Source organism: Mya arenaria, chromosome 16 (genome assembly GCF_026914265.1).
Source record: "Mya arenaria isolate MELC-2E11 chromosome 16, ASM2691426v1".
Lineage (NCBI taxonomy): Eukaryota > Metazoa > Mollusca > Bivalvia > Myida > Myidae > Mya > Mya arenaria.
Genome location: NC_069137.1, coordinates 22,223,139 through 22,229,138, shown reverse-complemented (window position 1 = coordinate 22,229,138; position 6,000 = coordinate 22,223,139).

Sequence of the window (6,000 nt, the reverse complement as noted above, 5' to 3'; positions counted from 1 at the left end):
GAACAATAACAAAGTTTACAAAGTATTTATATTTTATGCAGGTATTACAGCTTATAGAACATGTCATCTTAGTAACAGCTGGGACCAATAACAAAATTCACAAAGTATTCATATTTTATGCAGGTATTACAGCTACAATATGATATAAATAATGTATAAATATGAATGAATATAAAAAATGTTTAAATAGTAATAATAATATAATATTATAAAAACATCAAGGACAAAGCAATCGATGAATTTAATGTATTAAAGATGCACTATTACTCCCAAATAAGATTTACCACAATTAATACAATTATTTTAATATGCTAAAATCAATGAATAAATGCCGAAAACAATGGTTCTTATGAAGGATACCGAGTTTAATTTGAAAGAAAGGTGCAGAAAACACGCTATTTCTACCTAATGAGACGACAGTAGATCACCAATCATTTAAAAAAAAAAATACGTTTTAGATAGTAAATACACGTTTACAATTTTGTTATTAGTAATTAATATTTTCTATAAAGGCATTATTTAGTAAGAAGTTAAAGGTTTATCAATCAAAATGTACGTTTGTTATACATATGTATGGATGTATTGATTTTGAATAAGAGTGCCACTTCAAGAGACATGTAAGAAGTTATCAACGAATTCCATCCATTCGGTTAGTTTCGGTTTCCCATAATCCTTTGCGAGCGCATGACTTCCGGTAAATGTCTACCCTAGATATCGATAATGTATGTGTGTGATGATGACCAGTGAAAAGGAGAGCATAAGTGGCAAAATAGATTGATAGGTGAGTAAAACATGTTAGGAACATCAGTTTGTATATTTTTCTATAAATTTCAACCGTGTTTTGTAGATGTCAATGAAGTTTTCGACGTTTATACCCAACTTTAGAAGGGTGAAGCGAGGAAAACAAGCGAGCTATTCACCGTCGTCACAGACCCCAAATACCCTACTACAGTGTGTGTGTATACCACGTGACAAATTACGTCATAAATGCTACGTCGGAAGGCAATATTTTGCTTTGAATGAAGACTTTAAACAAATATTTCTTCGCCTTTTCTTCACCATTTTGAATGAAACATAGCGCAGTCTACGCCGCTTACGGAGCCCCGCCTTCGATATTTTACCAGAGATTGATTGAGAGTTTAGTTGCTTCAAACACTTCGACAAACCTTTTCACAATACGGCTGTCTGACGGAGCACTGTCAAAACATTACTTTGGAAACAGGTTTGTCGAAGTGTTTGATTAATCTAATCACCTTATCAAACTTCGGTAATGAAACGAAGGTGGGGCCCTTTAAGCGGCATAGACTGCCCTTTGTTTCATTTAAAATGGTGTAGTAAAAGAAAAGTTATCTTTGTTTTAAGTCTTTATTTTAAGCAAAATATTGCCTTCCGACGTAGCATATATGACGTAATTTATCACGTGGTATACACACACTGTACTACGCTCTTCTTCGTTGTGTACCTTGAGATTTGGCTCATAATCTTGACTAACAAATAAGGCAGTTTCATTCCGCGGGGTACCAGATTCTTCCCCGTTGAAATATATTTTGGCGAAAGCTGGAATTAACCCGGGTCTGCCTTTTTTAGTACGATAATATTTGACAGCAGTCAAGACCACTCGGCCATGGAGGCTACTGAGTCTATTAAGTTATTGAAGAATATGTAATTGTAACATGCGAGTTTATTGGAAGAAGAGTTGTCTTCCCCGCTTCATACATATTCATTTAAACGATATTTTGTAAGACATTTGTCCAACGGTATTTATTAAGTACTACGGAATGAAGTACTAGCAGATCCGGGGGGTCGGGGATACTTTTTCGGCTTGGACAGAGTAGCGCAAGACAAAAGAGTTTGGCCCTAAGTTATGCACTCTCTGATGTCAAATCTTGGAACTACCCCTGTTAAGTACCGTTGTTACTGACTTTGGCTGTTCACGTAAAATGTTCGAAATATTTCAGCAAGCGGGGAACAAGACCTTGACGGCGTGTCTAAAATGTTTTGAAACGAAGATTAATTGTAATGAAGGCTGTTAGCGGATTTTCGTATTATAATATTGCAATATCTGAATAATCGTGGTCAAATATTCTGAACGTTCTCTTAATTACAGGTTTTACTGTTAGATATAAATCCTTAATATACGAAAACATCGATACAAATGTCATTCAAAAAAACAAAAACCTTTCCCATTTTGAGCCGCTGATTCAGAGAACTATTCTGACACATACGGATCCAGGATACATGTATATGTATGTTTCATTTCCGAATTGTGTCACAACTTTTTATAATAATATACATATGTTTATATAGGCGCAACAGTATGTACTAAATATATGCGGTAAACAAATGATGGTTTTGGGGAAAAACTGGATTCATTTTAAAAGCTAAAAAGTGCATAATACAACATTTAAACTTTTTTCCTTTCTTAAATATTTATTATATAATCTTTTGTTTTTAAGTTCACACTTTTTCAAAATCAATACAAACACATATATAACGAACATAAACCTTAAGTGATACACCTTGAACTACTTACTAAACAACGCACATTTGGAAAATATTAATTACTCATAACAAGATTATAACCAGGTATTTTCCTGCTGAAAACGCAAGAATATTAAATGATGAATGCTAAAAGATTTATTCTGATCTGCTATCATTTCACATGGTAGATATACCGTGTTTTCTGCACCTTTCTTTCAAATCAAACTCGACTTTCGTCATAAGAATCATTGTTTTTGACATTTATTCATACTTTTTGGTATTTTAAAACAATTGTTTTAATGATGGTAATTCTGTTTGGGAGTAACAGTGCATCTTTAAGAAACGTGACATGTGTTTCTAGCACACCGGATAGGCATTTCCGTTGACGTCAGCCGTGCTGGAAAACTCCATCTGGAATACCCCCATGCCAGATGAGTCACGCGCTGTGACGTAATATTTCAATTCCTTTTATAATACACTTTATGTAATCATATTTATGAGATTTAAATAGATGAGTTCCATTAGCATTAACTTTACAAAAATGTACTTTCAAAAACAAAACAAAATTACCCTTAAAAGACGGGATATTAAAGGAACTTATTGACGTATGCAGTGAATACAAATTATTGCGCGTCATGACGTCAGTATAAACATCATCGCACGCGCTTTTTGGTGATATGTACAAAAATGCGCTTTTTTATGTATTTTCTTCCCAACAAGTGTAATTTAATTTGTGCTAGAAAAAATATCTATCATGTGTGTCCGTTCCGGATTGAAAAATCCGACCCTCGGGCACGCTGCGTTGCCGGTAACTCGGCAAGCCTCGTTACCTGGCAACGCAGGTGCCCTCGGGTCGGATTTTTCTATCCGGAACGGTAACACATGACAGATATTATTAATATAGTTTATATATATAATCATATGTATCATGACGATGTACTTTTGTATAATTCGAATAAACATCTATTCTGGGGCCGTATTCAATAAGCCTCTTAGTAATAATTTTCAACTAAGTGAAAAATTGCCATTTTTTTAATTTGAATTTTAAGAAAACGAACAATGTTTGTACACCAAAAATATGAAAATAAGCTAGAAAATGGTCAAAACAATATATGCATATAAATAAATCTGATGAAAAGTAGCGGGTATTTAAAATAATCGTTGTCTAAAATTACGAAATTCTCACTAAATTTAAAATATTCAGTAAGATGCTTTTTACATTCAGTTCACGTTAGGATAAGTCGACGTTAACGCTCAAACTATAGTTCTGTTCATAATACACAATTTCTCTCGGTAATACCCTAAAGAGACTCCTGTTTGGTAAAATGCATTTTGAATGAGGAAATAAAGTGTGGTAAACCATACTAAAATACTGGCGGCTAGAATCTTTCAACAAATGTTCATTTATGTTCAAATATAGTCTTCGAAGTCCATGATTTTGAATAGTGTTAGTAACGCTTTTTAACAAACAGCTTAACGGTTAAATCATCCCTCATCTTATGTAAAAATCGTTGTTGGCGAGCGGTTTTATATTCAGCTTTCTAAAACAAATTCTGGGCTGTTCCGGTGTGCGTTCGCTCCTCACTAATATATTTTTTTCTTTGTACATATTTTTGTACTTTATTTTTTCTGCATTTTCTGTATCAACGAGATGTAACATTGTAGTTTTAGTGTTTTCAGGTGCATTACAGTGAAAAAATGCTCCAAAAACATGAGCATGTCCTTTTAAGGTAACGAACTATTTGATAGAACTGAGATGAACACTATGTTATGAGCTTAGGTTTAAGTCCGGTTTGCGCACTCGCTTCTCACCAATACAACCAAGGTTCGATTCCAGGCGTGGGCGCATGTGAGTTTGGTTTGTGGTCACCAAGGAAAACAAGTGGGTTTTCCCTGCTCAGATTTCCACCACAACATAAGACCATACGCTCGCGTATGTAAATAAAAAATGTTAATTGGGTCATTTTCCTTAATTTTTAATCTCAAAATTGTTTATGCTGTGTTTGTGTTTATCATCTTTTTTATAGTAAGCTTTATATGTTTTGCATTTGTTATTTGCTGTTAATTTGTTGCACGTAAATTGTTAGCAAGCGGATTTGGGTCGGGGGGGGGGGGGGGTCACCCCAAGAATGTTTATTAATGTAAGTTCGATATGGTTCGTATTTTGTTTTCTTTTTTCTCCTACATTGAAATGAAAAGTAAACTTAAACTCAGTGCTAGTGATTTCCGTATATATTTATTTAGTTCATGCTTTTCAATGTAATATGGAGTTTTATCAGTGAAATAACAGCAGTGAAATATCAGTTTGATGTTTTTACCTCAAAATAAGGAGTGAAAATATCAAAGTTCAGAACAACTTTTAAGATCCATTGCAGTTACTTCCCCTTGTTCAAAACACAACACTTCACACTAAAACAGAAATGTTTGCAAAGAAAATATTTGAATTTTAAAGAAATGTAACAGAAGTTTAAATACAGGTATATTTGGAAATCAACAACTTACCGTTTATTAGAAAAATGGTTATCCCGTTTTTCTAAAATACGTATTACGAACTTCCCGGAAAATTCACACAACAATTTACAGATTAACTTGTTTTTTACCCCACCCACGCCTCATAATATGTCAACAAACAAGCGTGGTCCTCATCATTACCTGGAAATCGACTAGTCTTTAAGCAAAACATACTGGTATCTGACAGTAGGATGGCTGAATATCCATGTATCATGAAACACACTCTTAAACTAAGAAAAATGTTTTTTATCCAATGAGTATCCCCAATTGTTTTGCCAACACATTCGACCTTTCAAATTTTCATTCAATAAATGGCGGCGTAGTGATTTGGTTATGTATTCATACCACGCTTAAAATAAAATTGTTTTTGTTATTTTTGGAACATATAAAACTTCATTGATAACTGTTCAAAAAATCTTTGCACTAAAAGCGAGCGAATAATAAACTATGAAACAGAATATCAGAGAACTCTTTCTCAACAATCCGGAAATAGACAATTGACAGCTATAATTTTGCATGAGAGGCGCCCACGGGTAATGGTGTGAATAACACCCTTTTCAAAAAACTTGGTAATTAAGACAATAAAATAAAATTCTATAAAACTCTGAAAATAAGCATCGTAACTCGTGATCATAGAAAAACTATATTTTCTATGACACTCGTGAAATAAAATACGATCTTACACTGAAATAAACAAATATCCGCTATATCGTCTACCATTACTGCGTACTTCGAATGAAATCCGGAAGAAAATGAGGAATAATAAATTAGTCTAAAAACAAAAGGTACTACAAATGTAGTCAAATGAGTATTGCCATCACGTAATTTGATTTGTTGCAGAAATTACTGTCCTTGACAATGTTTAAGTGTGGTGGTTGCATAAATCAAAATGAACTCTTAAATCAATATATCCACTTTAGAATATGAATATTAATACGATATCGAACATCAAACAGGAAATGGAAATTTAAAGATGCACTCTTACTCCCGAATAGAATTACCACAATT